This window comes from Sminthopsis crassicaudata, chromosome 3 (genome assembly GCF_048593235.1).
Source record: "Sminthopsis crassicaudata isolate SCR6 chromosome 3, ASM4859323v1, whole genome shotgun sequence".
NCBI lineage: Eukaryota > Metazoa > Chordata > Mammalia > Dasyuromorphia > Dasyuridae > Sminthopsis > Sminthopsis crassicaudata.
Genome location: NC_133619.1, coordinates 572,652,005 through 572,676,048, shown reverse-complemented (window position 1 = coordinate 572,676,048; position 24,044 = coordinate 572,652,005).

Here is a 24,044-nt window from a genome sequence, read left to right as displayed (position 1 = left end):
TCAGTTGTTGATTTTTTGTGATTAAGATCTTCTCACCATCTTTCCCAGACTGTCTTCACACCCTTTTCACCTCAGTGAGACAGATCTTTCTTGAAGTTTTTCCAATCTATCTTGAACTGGAGAACAGTTTTATTCCAGCAGACTCTGTTTAGAGGCTTGGTTTTATCTGGTTTTTGAGGGAAACTGGGAGAGATGGAATAGCTTCCTGGTTTCATTCTTCCATCTTAGCTTCACTCACACAAAGTAGCCATTAACAGAATCTTGTTATTATTGTGTACAATAGTCTATTGGTTCCTCTCACTTCATACTTCAATATTTCATACAAGTCTACTTATGTTTTTCTTATAGTATAGTAATATTCCATCACAATTACATACAACAACTATATGCAGCTATTCACCAACTTATGGGCATCCTCACAATTTCCAGTTCTTTGCTATCACAAATAGAGCTGCTATAAATATTTTAGAACATATAAACTCTTTTCCTTTTTCTCTAATCATCTTTGGAAATAGATCTATTAGAGGTATTGCTGAGTCAAAGGTATAGACAGAAAGAATTAAGGGACTCTCTGAAAGCTACAGTTAAAAAAAGTCCAGATATAATGTGAAAGAATTATACAAGAAAATGGCTCTAATATCTTAGATCAAGAAATTAAAGTAAAAATTGAAAGAATCCACCAATTGCCTCCTGAAAGAGATCCCAAAATAAAAATTTGCAAGAATATTATAGCTAAATTATATAGCTCCCAATTCAAAGGAAAAAAATAAACCTTTAGAAAGAAAAAAATAAATGTTGTAGAGCCATAGTCAGGATCACACATGATTTAGCCGCTTCCATATTTAAGAAATGAAAGTCAGAAGATAATATTGCAGAAGGGCAAGGATCTAAGATTATGACCAAGAATAATGTATCCAGTAAGACTGAGTATAATTCATCAGGGAAAAAATGGATATTCAAAGAAATAGAAAATTTTCAAGCATTCCTGATGAAAAGACCAGAGTGGAAATTTTGTATTCAAAAACAATCTTCATTATCTAGGCAATTAATTAAAAGGAGTGTAAATTGATGGAGGGCATGAATGTAAGTCAATGAGTTGGGAAGATCTCAAAAAAAAATTAAAGGGTGAGAAAGAGGAGTATACTAGGTAGGAGAGAGAGAAAGGAAGAGGTAGAATGGGAAAATTTTTCTCAAATGAAAGAGACTTGCAAGGAAGCATTTATAGTGGATGGAATAAATTGGGTGGTAGTGGCAGGAAATGCTTGAACCTCACTCTTATCAGAATTGATTCAAGGAGGAAAGGATAGATACATATACATACATACATATATATGCATATGTTTTTCTAACTATCTATACACATACATACTCATACAGTTGGGAATAGAAATGTAAGGTAAAAATAAGAAGGGAAGAAGATAAGAGATTTGGGAGTATGTGGAAATGATAAAAGGAAAAGTGGATTCAGGGAAGCAGTAATCAGAAGCAAAGCAGATTTTTGAGGAGGGAGAAGAGAGAGAGAAAGAAACAGATGGATAGACACAAAGACAGAGACAGACAGAGACAGAAACACTGACACAGAGAGAGACAGAGGCAGAAAGACAGAGAGACAGAGAGAGAGAGAGAGAGAGAGAGAGAGAGAGAGAGAGAGAGAGAGAGAGATGCAGAGAGAGACAGAGACAGAGAGACAGAGAGAGACAGAGAGAAACAGAAGAAGATAGGATAGAAATACACAGAAATAATAACTATGAATGTGAATGAGACCACCCATAAAACAGAAGCAGATGCCAGAATGGATTAGAAACCAGAATCTAAAAATGTTATTTACAAAAGATGCACCGAGTTAAAATAAAAGGCTGACACAGAATCTATTATGCTTCAATTGAAGTAAAAAAAAAAAAAAAAAAAAAAAAAAAAAGGCAGAAGTAGCCTCTCAGAAAAAATAAAAGCAAAAACAGACCCAGTTAAAAGAGATAATCAGAGAAACTATATTTTACTTAAAGATGCCATAGACAAGACATTTATATAAAAAATTTACAGCAAGATTTTCTGATTAAGGTCTCATATAAAGGAAACTGAGTCAAATTTATAAACAATATGAGCCATTCTCCAACTGACAAATGGTTAAAGGTTATGAACAGGCAGTTTTCATAAAAGAAAATCCAAGCTATTTATAGTCAAGTGGAAAAATGGTCTTAGACACTATTGATTAGAAAAATGCAAATTAAAACAACTCTGAGATACCACCTCACAAGTGTCAAAAATGACAAATGCTCAGGGAATGAAGAAAAAGAGATACCTCAATGAATTGTTGGCAGAGTTGTGAAATGGTCCAATCAGCCTGCAGAACAATTTAAAACTATGCCCAAATGGTTATAAAACTATACATACACTTTGATATACATATCAGCAATATCACTACTATAGGTTTATAGTCTGAAAAATTCAAAGAGAAAGGTAAAGGATCTAAATGTACAAAAATATCTACAGAAACTATGTGGTAGCAAAGAATTGCAAATTGAGGGAATGCTTATCTATAGGGGAATGAATGAACAAATTGTGACATGATTGTGATGGAGTACTATTGTGCTATAAGAAATTATGTGGGGGCATTTAGGTGGTGCAGTGGATAGAGCACCAGCCCTGAAGTCAGGAGAACCTACATTCAAATCTGGTCTCAGACACTTAACACTTCCTAGCTGTGTGACCCTGGGCACATCTCTTAATCCTGCTTGCCTCAGGGGGGGAAATTTTTTTTTTTTTCAGGTGGTAATTTTATTAAAACAACAACAAATTAAACTTGGTAAGACCTTTATAAACCCTATGCAAAAGGAAGTGAGAACAACCAGGAAATCATTGTGCCAGTAACATTAATGTTGTAATGATGATCAACTGTGAAAAACTTGACTACTCTGATCAAATGACTTTTCATGAAAAAAATGCTATCCATTTGCAGAAAGAGAAAGAGAGAGTGAGAGATGGCTGATGAACACAGTGCAAATTGAAGCTTAATTTTCTCACTTTTTTTTGGGGGGGGTGAAATGGCTAATATGAAAATAGTTTTTTGTGTGATTTCCCATGTACGATTATATAATTTTGCTTGCCTTCCAGTGAATGCAGGCGGGATGGGAGAGAATTTGAAATTCACAATTTAAAAAGAGAAGAATGTTAAAAATAAGTAATGATTTTTAAAATAGGAACGTCTCCAGTTTGGGTTTCAACAATTCCAGGGGCTCAAGACATTTTATAACTTCTCCAGGTGTCTTCTGCATGCTTTGCTCTAGTTTTTGCTGCAGTATCTCACATTTCCACCTCTTTATGGCCACACTAGCAGCAGCAGAAACAGTGGAAGTGTGAGATGGTTCCCCACATTCTTATGTTTATTCTTTCTTCTTTCACATCAAGTAAGTCAATGTAAGATCAGATTAATAAGCCTGAGACCTGCTTGCATTTTAAACAGGGATGTTCCAAGAAGTCCTTAAGACTACATTTAACTGAAGTATCAGGAGAGTCAGTACTTATCCTACCCTGCCCAGGGATTTGAGCTCTAAGTCCTCTGACTAGGATGCTTTGGATGTAGGAAGGCTGCAACATGCTGTGACCAGCACAACTGAGGAGGGTCTGAGTCCTGGTAGCCCTCATAACTCAGTGAATTGATAATTAATTTATGAAATTATAAAATTGGAACACATACCTGGTTATTTGGGTACTTGACGGGAAAGATCACAATTGGCAGTGGGAAACAACAACAATCTCAATTTAATCATCACAGATGGTACAAAGATAAGCAGTGAAGAAGTATAGAGGCAGACGGCATGGGAACAGGGAATAGAATGGTAAAGGCAGGCAGGTAGCATGGGGAAGAGAATGAGGAAGTAAAAAGGGACAGATCATCACTCATGTAACTATATGTTAGAGTGGGGCTCACTCAGTTGCAAGATTATGATGGAGATGGAAGAGTATCCAGGAGGCAGAAGTTTGAGATCTTATTTTTATAGAGCTTTTTGGGGAACCACACTGATTCATATCATTTTGGGATTTGTTACTTGCTGGAACTCTGTCTTCCCAGAAATCAGCTGGAGTCAGGATCACTAAACATCTTTATTCTTGATCTTTTACGGTCAAGGTCAGGGGTTTAGGCCTAGCAACCTCACACACACCTTTCTTCCTCAAACGCCCGGAGAGACTGACTCAGTTTCTGAGTCTCAATTCCTCTTCCTCCTCCTCCTCCTCCCACACACGTCACTTCCCCTTCTTTGTCCCACCAATCAGGTTAGCACAGAACAGCTGGGGAGGGTCAACCTTCAAACAAGTTAATAGGGAACTGTCCAATTGGCAATTAGTCTCACATGCTTCATTATCCAAGTGCATTGCTCAGTTCTAGCCCTTTACAATTACTGGTAAAACTTTCAAAGTTAACATGTCCATATCTTCTCAAAGTTATCAGCTCTTTTTAATATAATAATCTGGAACTGTGGAGTTTGGGAATTTGTCTGAGATTTAACAAAACCATGACAGCCACACTTGGGGGGCATCTGCTGACTTATCACATAGTAACAGGATGCAAATTTTGATTACTGTATGATGCAATTTTAAATAGTTCTATGATTTTGGGGATATGTTGTACATGACTTTCAGGTTCTCCTTTGCAATCTCATTTCCTGCTTATGCTCCTTGATAGTGGCTATTTATAAACTTACTATACTGAGGGCTAGAATAAGATACTATTTTAGCACACACAGAAAAAGAAACATCCAGGGAGGTGGAACCCAGTGTCAGGGCCTCTAAAAAACAAAGACAGGAACAAATAATTTTTGGCTATCCCATTCTGAAGTGTAAGAGGGAGTAAAACTTGGTAGTGACACAAAGTCTCAAGTCAGGAACCAAAACTGGACAGAGAAGCAAATAGAAAGCTTTGGACCTAGCCAAGAACTGACACCACTCATTGATGACTTTCTGTTGACTATGGAGAAGGTTGGAGTCAGGTAGACATTTTGGACTCTATCAGGAGAGAGCTGAGCTCAATTATCAGTCCTCTGGCACTTTTTGGATGGAGTCACATCAAGGTGCCAAGCAATCAATGCCTTATTACTGAAGGACACAGATGAAAAAGTCAGTATCTTCCTTTTACTCAAGGGGTAGGAGTTGGGGTGGAGAGTTAACAATTTTATAGTATAGGCTGAAGAAATAAACCTGTGATCCTCAGAAATCCATAAAATTCATGAAAGATGCAAGGCAAATCCATGATTGAATGGTGGCAGAATGCTCTGAATTATGCTAGAAGAGCTTTCTGATAGTTATGATTTAAATGAAGGGTGTGGATTGATACCCTGAATGGGAACAGCTGTGTATGTGTGTGTGTGTGTGTGTGTGTGTGTATGTGTGTGTGTGTGTGTGTGTGTGTGTGTGTGTGTGTGTGCACGAGCATGCCAAGATAGGTCCTTCTATACTTCAGAGTTCTGTTCTCCCCTCCCAGATAAAATACAGACTTTACATCCTTCTTTCCATTTAATAGTATCAATGACCCAAGCAGAGTGTAGTTAGCTAGTGGTAAGGGAGTTTCCAGTTGATATTTGGGAAACTGAGCATCTTTTGAGTTTTATAATTCCTTTGTGAAAGAGAGACAGAGAAGCTGAGGAAGGGAGGAATACTGATAAAAGAAGAAAGTACTTAATAGTGAGACTTTAGGGCTCTGCATGGTGGCTGATAACATAACTTTTAAAGGCTGAAGCTTTTAGTGCCTAGCCCAGTGTGCTGCACACAGTCAGTGAGTATTTAGATCACATTTAAGATTCTGGAATCATGGATTTAGAGCCAGAAGTAATCTGAGAAGCTGTTAAGTACTATCCCATCATTTTATAAATAAGAAGTTACAGCTTAGAAAAGTTGAGTGATTTATTCTGGATCACACAGTCATCACACAATCAGTAGATGTCAGAGGCTGGATTTGAATCCAAATCTTTTGATTCCATTCTGATACCCAAGGTTTTAGCAATCCATGATTCTTTGGAGAATGGGAAAAGACAGGGTCAAAAAATCACATATTCTGGGGGTCAGAAAGGTTCAACCTTTCTACCTAGGTCAACCTGCACCTGGATGAGAATGATGTTCTTAAGGTCTTCTTCCAGGCCCTTTTTATAACTTCCAGTTGAAGATGAATGAAGGACTCAAGGAATGGCCTCCTTTCCCTTACCTCATTCTTGGAGTTTATTCAATAGTTCAGGGCATCTCATCAAAGTAATGACATTTACAAATGTATGGTATCTCCTTAGTCCTTGCATTTTATTAGCTATATGATGAAAGACAATTTTTAGTTAGTTTAAAGATTGTTCTTCTCACTGCCAATCAATAGTTCATCTTCACTTTTATTTTCTTTGTTGCTTTTGTAAATTGTCTCTCATAACTGTGCCTAAAGCTTTGACTTGTGATTTATTAATCCAAATCAAAGAGCTTTGACTCAGTCCTTAATATCTCCTTCATCTTATCGCCCAAATGCAAAAGAAAGACTCAGATCTAGTAGGAGGGGAGAGAATGCTTCTTGGTGGAAGATTAGGAGGTCATTCATTTGACTATCTTTTGCAGGGAGCAAATAAGGAACTTAAAGGCTGACTTTCATTCCCTGAGTAAATGGAAAACTGAAGACTGGACTGGATTCTTATAAGAAAATCCATTTATAAGTCTAGGATTAGGATTTCTTTTCAAATAATGAAAGTTTAGTGTGTTTTGCTTGAAAATTCCATTAGATTGTAAACTCCCTGAGGGCGGGGACTGTCTTCCCTCTTTTTGTATTCTTAAAATTTAGCATAATGCTTGACCCACAGTAGACACTTAATAAGTGCTTATTGATTGACTGAATGAAAATGAACATATCTCTACAGTTGCCTTATGTTTTCATTCCAACTTTTAGATTACCTAATAAAATCTTAAACAAGAACTTGGATTCCACAAGTAGGTAGGGTTCAGTGTCTGAGAATTGACACGGTAGCTTTTGATCTCTATGACAGGTCATGTAGTGAGCCTCTGTCATATACTTGGGTCTCCTAGTGAGGACTTGCTACCAGTAGTGTGGGAGATGAAGGTGGAGTGCTAAGTGAACTCAGAATCAGTAAACATCAGTGTCTTTTTTTTTTTTTTTTTTTAAACCTTTTGTATTCTGAGTGCCCTTATCATGAAAACAGGTGATTTGGTGTATAATTTCTGCATAGGAGAAATTTGAAAGGTAATGCTGGTCAGTGAAAATGTCTTCTCTACCATCTTTTATTCTCAAGAGACAATTTTAAAAGTTGTAATAAAAAGGAAAAAAATCATCTTCTGGGAATGATCCTCTCTAAACTTCACCAGGCTGGGCCATAGACATTAGCCATGCAATGAGTTGGTCACTGGCCCTACTTGGAGCCTTGCCCACTTGGTAGGATAATCTAAAGCTTATCACATACTCATGTCTTCTGTGAGCTCAGTGTCATCTCTGCAGCATGCTGAAGTCCCTAAAAGGAAGCTGGTAAAAAATCATAACATTTTTATTGTAATTTGGCCCAAATCCTTGAAGTACCATGGACTCTTGGAAAAACCCAAGATCAAAGAATCATGATAAGCTATATACATTTCCTAGAATCATTGGGTTTCTAGTCTTTTGACCTTGAAAATGCAATTACTTTTCTATTAACATTCCATAATATACCTATTAGACTGCCATTAACCCCAGATCAGATAGATAGATAGATAGATAGATAGATAGATAGATAGATAGAAAGGAAGGAAGAAGAGAAGGAAGAAGAAAAGGAAGGAAGGAAGGAAGAAAGATGGATAATGATAGAGACTAAAAAGAGAAAACCAGAGAGACACTGATAAAGGCAGGACAGACTGAATAAAAGTCACACATACATACAGAATATATATGTGTATGTAAGTGTGTATATATACCCACATATATAAATATATGCATATACATATATTTTCTCTGTGTTATATATGTAGATTTTATGTATATTATGAAAGAGAAAGAAAGAGGGAAAAAGAAAGAAATGAGTATGGTATGATGCAACTTTTCAGGATGGTCATGTCCTTTCCTTTCAGATTGTATGTCTATCAAGGTAACATTTTGGTAGCTAAATATGCTAGGAGGCACTTCTGGAGGTTGTTGTAAAAAAATGCTGCCTTGAGATTACAGGGCACAGCAATTTCAGCAGTGAGGATAAGTGGCTGAAGCAGGAGGTTCATCTTCCTTAGCACAAAATCAATGAATCCTGTTAGGGAAACGTGCCATTCCCCAAATTTGAGACAACAACATTGTCAGCTTTCCATTTTATAGGGTCAGCAAACTCAAAGCAGGTACTCATAAAACCAGCCCAAATAAATTATTCAGGAAATGGGCCATAAAATGCCATAGTTTAATCAGTACAAAAGATCTGTCTCAGAGCCGAATTATTGAGCCAGGCATCCAACTCTGACCCTCACGTAGGAGACTGGAGGAGATGGATCCAAGGGTCTCTTAGCCATTGCAACTCCAACAGACTAAATGGAACTCATTATCTTTCCTCCCAAATCATCCCTCTTCCAAATTCCCTTATTTCTGTCAGTTACCAGCATCCTTCCAGTCCCCAGGTTTGCAATTTCTGCCATCATTGCTTTCTTACTGTCCTTCACCTTATATATGTTCACTTCTTTCTACTCATAGAACCATTCATTGCCCTCATTCAGGTCTTTATCACCTCTCTGATAATTACCTACTGAGGCCATTTGATGTCTGTCTCAAATTTCTTCTCCATTCAATCCATCCTTCATGTAGCCCCCATAGTAATTTTACTAAATAAAGTCTGACCACATCAGCCCTCTCTCTCATCAACAATTTCGTATTCTACCCAGGAGCAAATAGAACTTCCCCTGGTTGGCACTGAAAACTCTTCACAGTCTATCCCCAACCTACTTTTCCAGCCTTCTTACATATTATATCTCTCTGCACACTTTATGATCTAATAAAACTGGCCCTATTACTATTCTGCCAACACAATACTTCATTCCTTTGTACTAGATGTCCCTCATGCTGACAATATACACCTGCTTCACCTTCATCTCTTGGACTATCTAGTTACTTTCAATGCTTAGTTCAAGTACCTTTTTCTTCAGAACAACTTTTTTGTTCCTTCTCCAATTATTTTTTATATGTATATATATATATATATATTCACACACATATATATTACATATAATATATATATATTATAGACATTATATGTAGCAATATAGATAATTTATATAACTATATGTATATGTGTGTTTATAAATATTATGTGTAAAAATATGTATAAATATTATATAATATTATATTATATACATATACATACACATCTACATGAATTAATACATATTTTCATGTATATATATATATATATAAAATAGGATATTCCAAAATCTTAGTGTCATGTCAAGTTTTAATAGCTTAAATTTTTTTTTTAAGCTTAAAACAGCTATTAGTAGCACTATTAAAGTTTATCATGGCATGAAAACTTTTGGATCATCTTGTTTAATACATACATACATATATACAAACATACACAAACCCACTTATACACACATTGATGGAAGACCTCACTGTGTCGATCAGTAAATATTTTGTATTCACTATTTTCCCCTTCTATGAATACTTAAAGCAATCTCCTTTGAATAGTTATGGCTCTAATATTGGGAGATTTATAATATCCAGGGAGTTTTCTTTTTATCAAATGTCATTTGTAAGGAAGAATATTTTGGATCTATGTAGAGTTCAAATTTCATATGTTTTTGTAATTCTCTTAAGCTATTTGTTTAGGACAGCTAGATGGCACAAGACATAGAGTGCTGCACTTGGAATCAGAAAGACTCATCTTGAGTTCAAATCTGGCCTCAGATACTTTCTAGCTGGGTCACCGTAGGCAACTCACTTAATCCTCTTTGCCTCAATTTCTTCATCTGTAAAGTAAAAAGGAAATGGTAAGATTCTTCCTCCTCCTCCTCCTTCTCTTCTTCTTCATATCATTTTGTGTCTATAGGTTTAGATTGTGCTAATAAATCAGATAGCCATTAACATTGAAGTTTTGGATCCTTTGGGCTTAAGGGTTTATGAATGAGAGGGAATTGTGACTCATCCACATGAGTACAACTTTTATTATTTTTTCTTATAGCACCTTCATGCCTGGATGATTTCATTACTTTCTGTACAGGTCAAGTTTGCATTGTTTGGATAATGAATCTTTCTATATTTAGTCACTTTTCTTCTTATATGATAGTTGATAAACTCACCACCCAACCTCTACCCAAATTATTTTCAAACTGACAGAACCTTGCCAGAACTTGTGCTCATCTAACTTTCAAGAGTTCACATCCCTTAATTTAGTGGTATATTGGAAAAGAACTTTAATGAAGATCTTTGTTTCATATTTTTAAAAAAGAAAAATTGCATTAATTTCTAGTGGTTTCATTTTTCTCTTATGTAAAATAAAGGGGTTTGATAAGGTGGTTTCTAGCTCTAGCCTGTTATAATGTTAAGATCAATATTAAAAAAAACCACTAAAACTAAAAAACTAAAAAAGAAAAAAATTGGATTGAGGTTTTTGGATTTAAGAGAAATTTATGCCCTTTTTGAATGACAGTGTAAAGGATGGCAAGGACATTGATGACCTTAGTTTATAGTTCTTTACAGGTGTCAAATGCCAAAGAATCCATTATCTACTGGTCACAGTACTGGTGATGAATGACTCACCTGTAGCTGGGCCAACCCATGAAGATGGGATTATATTTACTGCAGGGAATATCTTCTTCACATGTAAGAAAAACCATTATATGTCTTAGATGAGAGAATTAGGGACACTGTAAGCAGCAAGAAAGACTGAAAAAAAAAAAAAAAGGTAGGTACAGATCTGCCTCATGCCCATCCTCTAAAACTAAGAGGGAGCAGTTACTGTAATTCCATTAGATGAAGGTGACAATTTAGGTGCATAAAGAAATAGTCTCAGGTTTGGTATAAATTGATTTTTGGAAGATATAGGTTTAGGATCTGGGAGTACTGAAGAGTGGAAAGAATGTCTACAGGTAGTGGTGGTGGTGAGAGTATGAATTGGCAATAGGTTTTTATGAGATGAGATAATAAAAGGGTCAGGATGATCTGCTTGTAATGGTAGAAATTGGGATTAGAATATTTTAAATGGAACAATCTATAGGTATCTAATGTTGATTTAAACAATTGAAATAACTAAACAAAATGTTATTGAGAGAAAACCAAATTTGACAATGATAACCTTGAATACTAGTGGTTTTAATTAACCTATAAATAGAAGAATTAATCTATCAATCAAAAAACATTGATTAAGCACCTATAAACTGTGTTAAGTTAATAAATAGGCAAAAACAAACAAACAAACAAAAACGGAACTCAATAAAGTAGAGGGCTAGAACTCTGGACAAGTATACTTGAAACAAGGATACTTAACTCAGTAGAATTGATGAAATGGTGGTTCTTTAGTATACATATACTTAATACTTAGCATGGTAATGTAATGTTTTCTAGTTCACACATATCCAGTATGCTGTAATGATGTAATTGTAATAGGGTATTTAAGGGCTGAGAGGACTGGAAATGAAACATTCCATCTTGGACCATCCTTGTGGTGGCTCTCCTGCCTCCTGAACTAAGATCAAGGCTGGTCCCCAGATCCTCCAGAGAGCTAGTCCAGACATTACACAAGTTTCTACATATAAGAAAAATTATCAAAATATAAAGTTGCCCAAAAACACACAAAAATCACAAAAACACACCAAAGAGAGTTTGGGGATGAAATAAAATGTATTATGTTTCAGTTGAATCAAAAAGAATAGAAACTGTGAAAGGTTTTGATAAGTAGCATAGGTCAGTAGAAAGATCCTGGATTTAGAATCTTACAATCTATATCCAAATCCCAGTTTTACCACTTTCTATTTGCATTTCCTCGGGCAAATCATTTAACCACTGTGGGCTTCAGTTAACTTAGCTATAAAAAAGGAAGATACACGAGATGACCTCAAAGGTTTTTTCCAAGTCTAAATCTTTGGTACCATGGAAATTATTTTAAATAAAGCAGTGTTAAAATAGATGCTGTCAAGGGGGAAAAAAAAAAGAAATTTTAGTGTTCTTAAAGGCACTGTGCAGAATGAAATAGTGTATATAAACATACACATGTATAGACAGTCACATATATGTGTATGGCCCCAAAGCTACTTAAGGTCAGGAGTGATTTTTAAATTGTTTTTTGGCTTTTGTCTTTGTATTCATAGCACTTTGGGGCAGCCTGGAGGTACAGAGAGTTCAAATTTTGCCTCAGACATTTACTAGCTGTGTGACCCCAAGTAAGTCACTTAGCCTTCAGTTTCCTCTTCTATAAAATGAAAAGGAAACGGTAAACCTCCTCAGTATCTTTGCCAAGAAGACATCCAAAGAGGTCAGAATGAGTCAGATATGACTGAAAACAACTGAACAATAAATCCACAGTACCTAATATGCTTTTTGGCATATATCAGGCACTTGATGAATGCTTATTGAATGATTGATTAAATATCACACAGGATGTTTATGAAATTTATTAGTATTTTAAGATTTAAAGATTGCCTTAACAAATGCTGAAAGGCAGAAATAAAATCATTCTTTACAGATGGTATCACAATAAAAATTTTAATCAATAAAAGAAATATGAACAAACAATGCAGACCTAGACATACTAAAGAATAATGTGCTAAAACAAGTATTCGGAGGTGAAGTTAAAATGGCATTGTAGAGGCAACAACCCAACCAAACTTTCCCCACATTTCCCACTTAACTTTAAAATAACATTTTGAGTGAGCAGAGCTAATAAAAGGAGGTGAGACATTTTTCCAGTCCAAGACAATTTAGGAGGGAGGAAGGACACCAGAATGGGTTCCAGCCCAAAGTATATTCCCTGTTGGAGATAGCATCAGTGGTGGGCTTTGGAGGTGCAACAGTGGCAGAAGCAGCCAGAACTCTCAGCCCAGACAGCCCCTCTCTCCCTCCCTTCCTTTTTCTTTCTCTTTCTTTCTTTCTTTCTTTCTTTCTTTCTTTCTTTCTTTCTTTCTTTCTTTCTTTCTTTCTTTCTTTCTTTCTTTCTTTCTTTCTTTCTTTCTTTCTTTCTTTCTTTCTTTCTTTCTTTCTTTCTTTCTTTCTTTCTTTCCTTCTCATTCCTGGTTGGATTTTTTTTGAGTAGGTAAAGAAGACCCCTTTTTACCTCAATGCTTACCTAGCTTCAACCACTGAAATGGCATTGCCTTAGTCAAACTGAGACCTGTTAAAGACCTTCACTTGAAAAGGCTAGGGTCTTCCATTGTATTCAGGGCTATCTTCAGTTGTCCTGATCTATCTTGCTACTGGACCTAGATAACACTGAAGGAGAAAGAGAGATTGATGACTTTGTATAGCCCACCCTCACTGAAATCCAATTCACTTGCATGTCATGACATCACCTCTCCCATGTCACTGTCCACAATAGCTCTTAGCAAATGAGGTTGCTACTTTTCAGCTTCCAGTTCTTGATTTCCCCCCTTTGTACAGCTCTTCTAGAGGCCTTATTTGTTGAAAAATAACTCATCTGTATCCTTGAATCCAGTAGTAATAAAAAATCTTGATATATCCCTTCAATCACCCTCAGCACCCCTGTGAAGATTTGTTCTCCTTTTTGACAATACTTCATCTTCTCTTTGACATCTGCAATTAGAATAGTTTCTATTGGTGCCAGTGTTGGTCCTTATAAATCTCACCTGGCACCCCTGACATAAGCAATATTCACTGAGGAGAGAACATACTCTTATAGACCTGGAATAACTCCCAAATGGGGATGACCACAGTGTGAGGGTGGCAGTGGGCCAGAAGGCTACTTTGTGCCACGCTAGGATTGATGTATAGGAAGACCAGCCCCAAGCATGAAGAGCTTTGCCAGCAATTTTTTTTCCCCATCTGGTCATAGCCACATCCTTGCGTGGTGGTTTCCTCAAGGGGCAGGGGAAATAGATGACTCTGATCTTGACTGCTTATGGAAGTCATTCACCATATCCACTATATCATATATACTTGCTAGACATTTCTAGGTGAACAATCCCCAGGAGAAACAGAAAGAAAAATGTACTTGTAAATCAATTTCTTAAAAGAGCCTTGAAGGATGACATCAAAATAGAATCCAATAAGTTGAAAATCAGTAAACCAGAATAATGAATATAAGCAATCAATTACATATCTTAGAGCAAATGCAAAGGAGAATTGGAAAGCCATTTGATGATGCCAAATAAAATTTGTTCCAATTGTCTGTTGGATTTCATTATGCCCTTCAAGAATTATACAACTATACAACTCTGAGTTGTCTAGAATGAGAAGTTTTGTGTGTGTGTGTGTGTGTGTGTGTGTGTGTGTGTGTGTGTGTGTGTGAGAAAATAAAGCCTTTACTTTTCCAGTATACCGCTGAAGAAGAATTCACTGGAGATGATGTATGTGTGTGTGTGTGTGTGTGTGTGTGTGTGTGTGTGTGTGTGTGTGTGTGTGTGTGTTTGCCTGGACTCCTACCTCCCTGCTTTTGACTGAAAAAGAACCTATCAATTTCAAAGTGTCTAAGAAATATTGGACTTTTTGTCTTTTCATTAGTGTTCTAAATGGTGTTCCTAGATTAGCTTATAGTCTATTTGTTTTATTGGGAGCCAAGGACATGCCAAATTTATAGTGGAGCTCAGGAAAGAAAAAAAAAATCATATCTAAAGAGAATTCTTTAAGAATCCTACAACTAGGAGAAGTGCACATTCAGCAACCAAAAATTGTGTTTCTCCTTTGCCACATGCATTCTGCAATCTTGGACCCACTTTCTCACAAAATCTATATGTACTGGAGAGGCTCTCATGCCTTTGGAAGGGGATGCTTTATATCAATTATCTTTACCATATCTCCTGTCTACTTTTCCAGGTTTCATGCACCAATTTTTGTTTGTTTGTTTGTTTCCACAGATTCTGGTCCATCTATATGAACTTTCTTATTGTTTCTCACATCTCCCATCTTCATGCTTTTGTATGGGCCCTTCTCCCATGCCTAAAATTTATTTCCTATCCTGCACCTTAGAATACCTGATTCCCTTCAAGTCTAATCTTAAGTGTCATCTTTTAGATGAAGTCTTTCCTGACTTCTAATGCCCTTCTCTCATAAACTGTCTTGCATTCGTTTTGAATACAGTCTGTATATACTTATATATGTGAATGTTGTCTCCCACATTAGAATGTAAACTTTTTCAGAGCAGGGGTTGTTTAGTTTTTGTTTTTTATATTCAGCACTTAGCACAGTCCCTGAAACATAGTAAGTACTATTCAATGAATATTTGTTGATTGATTACTTCCTGTTGGAGAGATGCTAGAACAAGGATAAGTAAATTATGTCATTCTTATGGCAAGCTAATCTGTGCTTCCAGTTGTAGGCACAGGAAATGAGAGAAACTTATGATTAGGGAGTGAGCCAAAAGTGAATGTTGGGATTATTAGGAATAGATAATAGCCAGTAGTGATCAATACTGATTCAGCATCACTTTCATCATCTCCCTGAGTACCATGAAGAGGTAATAAAAAGGCTTAGGGCCTTATGCTTGAGCAGAACTACTTAGGACTTTGATTCCTAATAGCATGGTAAGATCCACCAATATATCACCAAGAATACTTGAAGGCCTTTCAGGTCACAGGTTTTAAATCCTGGGTGGTTCCCCTCAGTAAGCATGATCTTATTCCACTGAAGGCCCAGATGGAAGTCTAATTGACTTTACATCTGAGATTAGAGGAATATAGACAAAACTGAGGGCTTTAGCTCTACTTCAGGATGAAATACTCTTTGTCAAGCCCAGAAATGGTATTTCAAGAAATTATTGAAGAAAACTGCTCTAACATCTTAGGTCCAGAGGGCAAAATAGAAATAGAGAGAAACCACCAATCACTTCTTAAAAGAAATTCCAAAATGAAATCTTCCAGCAATAATATAGCCATGTTCCAGACCTCTCAAAGCAAGGAGAAAATATTTCAAGCAGCCAGAAAAAAAGTAAAAGAAAAACAATTTACATATTGTGAAGTAACTATCAGGATGCCACAAAATTTAGTAGCTTCTTTGTTAAAGAAGCAGCTTGGAAGGTGATATTGTGAAAGGCAAAGGAGTTAAAATTATAACCAAAAATAATCTGTCTGGTAAAACAGTATAATTCTTTGGGGGAAAATATGAATCTTTAATAAACTACACATCTTACAAGTATTCTTGATGAAAAGGCCAAAGACAAACAAAAAATTTGAGATTCAAACACAAGAGTCAAGAAAACTATAAAAAGATAAATATAAAAAACAACTCAAAAATAATATTAAACTATTTAAATTCCTACCTGGGAAGATGATACATGTAACTCCTAAGAACTTTATCATTTTTAGAGCAGTTATAAGGAATCTACATTGACAGAGGGCATGGTGTGATTTGATTACATAAGGATTATCTAAAAAAATGAAGAGGTAAGATGGAGGAATTTACTACAAGAAGGGGGAAGGAACAGAAAGAATGGAAATACTAATTTGCATAAAAAAGAGATACAAGGAAGACCTTTTACAGTGGAAGAGAAAATGAGGGATGGTAGTGGGCAACATTTAAACTTTACTATCATCAACATTGGCTCAAAGAGGAAAGAATAGACTGAATATGTATTCAGTTGGGCGTACTCAACAAGTTAAAAGGAGAGAAAAATATAAGTATAATGGAGGGGATGAACAAAAGAAAATGGAATAGAGAGAGATACATCATAAACATAACTTTGAATGTAAATAGCACGAACTTACCTATAACATGGGTGAGGAAAACAGATGAGAAAACATATTAGATAATAGAATCACATAATAATGTGTTTATAAGAGACAGACTTGAAACAGAAAGACATATACACAGAATTATTCTTGGAAGAATCCATTATGGTTCAGATTAAGTTAAAAAGGCAGGGGTAAAAACTGTGATCTTAGTTAAAGAAAGAGCAAAATTGATCTAATAAAAGAGATAATCAGAGAAACTATATTTTGCTAAAAAAATGCCACAATCAATGAAGTAATATATAACAAAATTATAATAAGTTAAGGTCTCATTTCTTAAATATGTAGATTGTCAAATTATAAAAAATTAAGAACCAATTTCCAACTGAAAAATGATCAAAGAACAGGAAGTTTTTTAAAAAAGGAAATAAAAGCTATCAAAAGTCACATAAAATGCCCTAAATCACTATTGACAAAGGAATATCAAAATAAAACAAGTGTGATGACTATTATTATTGGCTAACAAGACAGAAATTATATATTATATATGGCTATTATAATGACTAACATTATGGAAAAGGAAAATGACAAATGCTGTAGAGAATTTGGAAAAATGGGGACAATAAAGCCCTGTTGGTGGAGTTGTATACTGGCTCAGCCATCCTAGAATATGATTTGAAACTATGCCAAAGGATTATCAAAATGTCCACACCTTTTGACTCAAAAAATGCAGCTACTAGGATTTATTTCTCTCCCTCTCTCTCTCCCTCTCTCCCTCCCATTCTCCCCCCTCTCCCTCCCCACCCCACTTTATTTGTGTGAAAATAGTTTTATAATTGTGGTCATATAGTTCCTCTGTTTGTTTTGGCAGATAGACTCCAGAATATTTTATATTGTCTGAAGTTATTTTAAATGGAATTTTTCTTTATCTTTTTCTTGCCAGGTTTTGTTAGTAACATACATATAGCTATATATATTTGTGCATACATATACATGTTGATGATTTGTGGGGGTTTATTTTATATACTGCAACTTTACTAAAGTTGATAATCATTTCAACTAATTTTTATAAAGTTAATTCTCTAAGATTTTCTAAGTATACCATCATATCATCTGCAAAGAGTAATAGTTTTGTATCCTCAGGGCCTATTTTTATTTCTTCAATTTCTTTTTCTTGATCTAGCTAGTATTTCTAATACAATACTGAGTAAAAATGATGTTAATAGACATTCTTACTTAATCTTTTATTTTAGAAAGACTTTTAATTTATTTATAATTTTTGAGGGAATCCTGACCTTTTCACTCAACTTCTTACCTATTTATTGCTGATTTTTGCCATCTACACACTTGATGCCATGCCAGCTATACTTTTATCCAAGTTATGGATAAAAATGATAACTAACACAGGCTTAGCACAGATTCCTGGATCCCTACACTAGAAACTGAAAGGAATTATTCATTGAATTCAAATGCTAACTTTTTTCATTATGGTTTTATAAGCAGTAATACCTGTAAGTAATTATTTTAATATATTTATCTAGAAGGCCTCATTTCCAAAATATATAGAGAATTGACTCTAATTTATAAGAAATAAAGCCATTCTCCAATTGATAAATGGTCAAAGGATATGAACAGACAATTTTCAGATGAAGAAATGGAAATCATTTCTAGCCAATATGAAAAGATGCTCCAAATCATTATTAATTAGAGAAATGCAAATTAAGACAATTCTGAGAAACCACTACAACCTCTCAGATTGGCGAGGATGACAGGAAAAGATAATGCTGAATGTTGGAGGGGATGTGGGAAAACTGGAACACTGATACATTATTGGTGGAATTGTGAATGTATCTAACCATTCTGGAAGAGCAATTTGAAAGTATGCTCAAAAAGTTATCAAACTGTACATATCCTTTGATCTAGCAATGTTACTATTGGGCTTATATCCCAAAGAGATCTTAAAGAAGGGAAAAATATTTGTGGCAGCCCTTTTTGTAGTAGCTAGAACTGGAAATTGAATGGATGCTCATCAATTGGAAAATGGCTGAATAAGTTGTGGTATATGAATATTATGGGATATTATTGTTCTGTAAAAAATGGCCAGCAGAATGATTTCAGAAAGACCTGGAGAGACTTACATGAACTGATGCTGAATGAAATGAGCAGGACCAGGAGGTCATTATATACTTCAACAACAATACTATGTGATGATCAACTCTGATGGACATGGCTCTCTTCAACAATGAGGTGAACCAAATCAGTTCCATTTGTTCAATAATGAAGAGAACCAGCTACAACCAGTAAAAGAACTATGGGAAATGAATGTGAACCACAACATAGCATTTCTACTTCCTTCTGATTTTGTCCACTTGCATTTTTGATTACCTTCTCAGGTTATATTTACCTTATTTCTAAGTCTGAGTTTTCTTGTGCAGCAAAATAACTGTATGGATATGTATACCATATTGGATATGTTGGATATCCATACAACATATGAATATGTTAAAGTATATGTTAAACACGATATATGGATACATATATTGAAGATTTTGCAAGGGTCAATACTGAAAAATTACTCATGCATATATCTTGTAAATGAAAAGCTATATTAAAAATGTTTTTAAAATAACATATTCATCTAGTAAAATATCCAATCATCTAATAATAGGTATAAGAATAAACAATATGTTAATCTATACTTTGTATAAGTCACATAGGAATATAAATTCTAGTAGAAGAGTTCTATAATTGGCTTCACACTTTAATGTAATGTTCATAACTTGTTAAGCCATGAAGCTTACTTGTACAAGTACAAGAATGCTTACAACAATATATCCATCCTATTTTGTTCAAATTACATGGTATGGTATGGCAAGATCTGCCAAATATATTTCTGGAGCATATATTTAGCTTCTACCATCTCTTTCTGCCTAAGTTAAGGAGCTGATCCAGCTTATGACTAGCTAGTTAGTAGACATATTCTTTGCTTCACCCAATTCAAAACCCATGTAACAAAATTTTTGCTTATTTTACCTTAGGCAACATATATCAACCAATGGGATTCTGCTCTTTGTATAGCCACTTTAGAATGTCTAAATAATAAATCTGGTATCAACCCTATAAAAAAAATTATCCAGAAGATATATCTCAGATCATGAGGAAAATTGAGGTCTAATACATTAGAACGGGCCTTGGATCCTTTGACAAAGAGCCAAAACTCTGCCTCAGTTTCTTTTATTGTGAGTTAGACAATTTTAATCCTTACAGTATGGCAACCCATATGCTATTCTTCCTTAGTTCTACATGATTTGTACACCTTCCCTGCTGTTCATTTTTGTCTTAGACAATGCCTCTAAGGTACAATTTGTGGATAAATTACTACTGATGTTTTGTTGCCCATTAATATTTTTTCCATTCATTGTTGCTTCCCATTTCTCTTTGAGTCAGTTTTTATCATGATTATTCTGAGATGAAATTGATCAAGTATTCATAGCCATTGGGAATCACTAGGGGAATATTTGAGAGGGGAAAAAAAAAACAAGGAGGAGCATTTAACTAAACCATCAAGCAGAAATGAAGTTTTAAACCTTGGGGAAAGGCTTACCTGTTTATTTTTGGAACTGACAAGAACATGCTTTCCTTTGCAGCATTTCATAGGTTTTTTTAAAATATTATTTTTAATTCATGGAATAAAATAAGCATTTCCATAATTTAGTATAATATTTCACATAAAATTGTAAATCTAATATATACAGGGGGCAGCTAAGTGGTGCAGTAGATAGAGCACCAGCCTTGAATTCAGGAGGACCTGAGTTCAAATCTGGTCTCAGACACTTAACACTTCCTAGCTGTGTGACCCTGGGCAAGTCACTTAACCCCAGCCTCAAAACAAACAAACAAACAAACAAAAAAACTAATATATACAACTTGATTTTCCTTTCATTCACCCAACTTGGAACTCTGCTGACATAATTTTTTTTTTCCCAAATTATCATGCAAATTTTTTTCTTCTTCCCTCCTACCTCACCCTAGATATGGTTATCATTAGACATAAATAGGAACATGCATGTGTACATGTATATTTGTAAAGACACACAAATATATGCATATTTGGAAAATTATTCTATATATACTTCTGTTTATCAGTTCTTTCTCTGGATGCAAATGGAATCTTTCTTCATATGTCTTTTAATTTGGGTATTCATAATAGTCAAAATAATTTATTTACTCAAAGTCATTCTTAAAAACAATGTTGATATTATTATATACAATGTTCTCTTGGTTCTATTCATTTTGCTCTTCATTATTTTGTGCAAATCTCATTGAGGTCATCATACAGCACAGTAGTATTTCATCACAATTATATGCCATAACTTGTTTTGCTATCTCCTAATTGATGAACATCTCCACAATTTGCAGTTTCTTGCCAGCAGGAAGAAAGCTTCTATAAACATTTTAAATTCTTTTTCTTTTCCCCTAATTATCTTTGGAAATAAACCAAGTAGTGGTATTAGTGGGTCAAAGGTTATAGGTAGTATAATTTGAGCAAATTTGCAGCTTGTTCTCCAAAATTGTTAGATCAGTTCACCATTCCACCAATAATGAATTAGTATCCCAATTTTTTTACATCCCTTCCACATTTGTCATTTTCCCCTTCCATTATTTCAGCCAATCTAGTAGGTGTAAAATGATACCTCAAAGTTGCTTTAATTTTCATTTCCCTAATCAATAATGATTTAGAGCCTTTTTTCTTCTGATTTTTTTTTTTTTTTGGAAAATTGCCTATTTATATCCTTTGACCATTTATTAGTTTATGAATTTAGTTTTGAAACATTAGAATAAAGTGGTGACTTCATATTGTCAAGTGTCTGAAATAATGACAAAGTAATTTATAATGAGTTGGTGAGATTCTTGCAGAAAGTATGGTGAATATATTATACAAAGATGAAGAAGAAATCTGAGTCAGCTTGGAAGGAGGTGATATGACTGAGAATTCCAAGCAAAAGCTATATACTTGTAGCCATTTGTCTGAAACACATTTAAAATCCAGTCACTCTTATGGGTGAGAAGTAAATTAAAAAACTGGATGATCCATCACTACATTGCCACATATACTTTTAAGACATCATGACATAATTGGTGGAAAAACCAAACATTTGTCTCACTTAATGGCCCTTATATCCCAGGGCTGATTTGAAAATATAATGAGATCATATTTGTAAAGATCTTAGTAAACTTTAAAATATTATATAGATACCAATATTATTATTATTATTATTACTACTACTACTATTACCACTACCTCCACTACTACCACCATCACCACCACTACCACTATCACTACTTCTACCTCTTTAGAACTTAGAACTTTAGAACTCCTCTTGAACATTCTTTTCTGTTGCATTTTGGTGATATGAAGGTGACCCTTCATAGAACCCTGGATATAGCAGCTTCCACTAGATTAGACAGATTCATTTGTCTTGACTATAAGTTTTTGTTGTTATAAGGCAAAAGTTTTTTTGGGGGGGGGTTTGGAGTGAGGGGAGCTAAGCCCTATGGGAAAGACTATTAGATCGATATAAAATGCAAATAAAGCATTTCTTCTTTGCAGTTTTTAAATTTTTCATTGATATAAAAGGACATTCTGAAGAAGATTGGCAGCATTGGGATAGAATTGAAACTTGTATTAATAATATACCTTACAAATATCAATAATAATAGAGCACAATAACATTGCAATAGAGAAATTCAGAATTTCACATTCAGTCCTCTTTTTCTTTTTTTTTTTTAATGTGGAAATCTTCCACTTGTTTATTTTTGTCAGTCAGAATCATTTTTTTTTAATTAATAGGTATGAAAAAAGAAAGAAATGTTTGGAATATTTATTTTAATACTTTCAAGAGAAGATAAAAGAATACTCCCAATAGAGACTTTTTAAAACATCCCTTCTGAATATTATTTTTATGTTTTAAAAAAGAAATATTACCTGAATTCTCTCTCAGAGTGTGGCCCATAAATGACTTTTATAAGATGTAGGGAAGGTAATGAGGTTGGACATAGTGACTTGCTTCTTTTCAATTCAATTAAAAGCTTATATGTCCAGAGTCTGGTATCAAAGTTAACCCCATCTCAAACAAGGATTATATGGAAATGGCATCAGTAGGTTGTGAAGAAGCTCAGGCAGGCTCACTCAGATGGGTTCTTAATAAATATCAGTGCATAAATGCCAGTGGTTCTTTCTACATGACTATTTATTTTATTGTTCTCTTTATTGCTTCCTGTCTCAAGCCTTTCAATGATCAATGAATATATCATTGGAGATGTTCCTTTCCCACTCTGGCCACAGCAAATCCCCAGACCTGTATTTAGCACAGGGCAGATATTTACCCAAGGGGCAGACTTCTGAAGAAGAGGAAGCACACTTCTTCCCCAAGAGACATTATCTCTCTTTTTCACCTCTTCAGTCAGCCTAGGATGTCATGTATGGACAGCAACCCACAATCTTCTGATCCTGATACCATAATATCCTTCTCCATTAGTCTATATTCCCTTCCAACTCCCACAGAGATAGGCCACCCATTTTTCAGAATAATTTTGCCCATTGTTGAATTGTCTTCTGGGCCACTATTGCCATCACCTCTGAAACAACCAGAAAGATCTGAATTAAAAATCTGGCCTGTAAAATGAGCTGGAAAAGAAAATAACAAACTACCCCATTATCTTTGCCAAGGAAACTCCAAGTGGGATCACAAAAAATCAGATAAGAGTAAAGCTACTAAACAATAACAGCACCCAGCTATCTAGTGATGATGAGTCTTTTTACCCTGGACCTTACTGGCCCCTGAATGAAAGACACATAATGTACCTCTAGACTTGTACACAAATCCCTCCTCTGTAGAACTGTCCAGAATTTATGGTCCCCTTAAATGGCTTTGGTGAGCTTGGTGTCTTGTACGCAATGGGGAGGTAGCAGAGAAGGGCTTCAGTGAAGGTTCTTGCTCATACATACAACTATTTGTGCTTATTAATGATATTTTGTTTTGTTACTCAGGGAAGTATGATAAATGGGTGTCTGATTTAGTAAAAAACAAACTTGGAGGATCTGGAGTAAGTCCTTTTAACTTCTTTGGGACTCAGTTTGGTTGGATTTAAAATGGAAAGTCCAGAACTAGATTCTATATCCTGATGATGTTGTTTTAAATATTATTTTACTTAAAACCATTCTTTCCTTTATC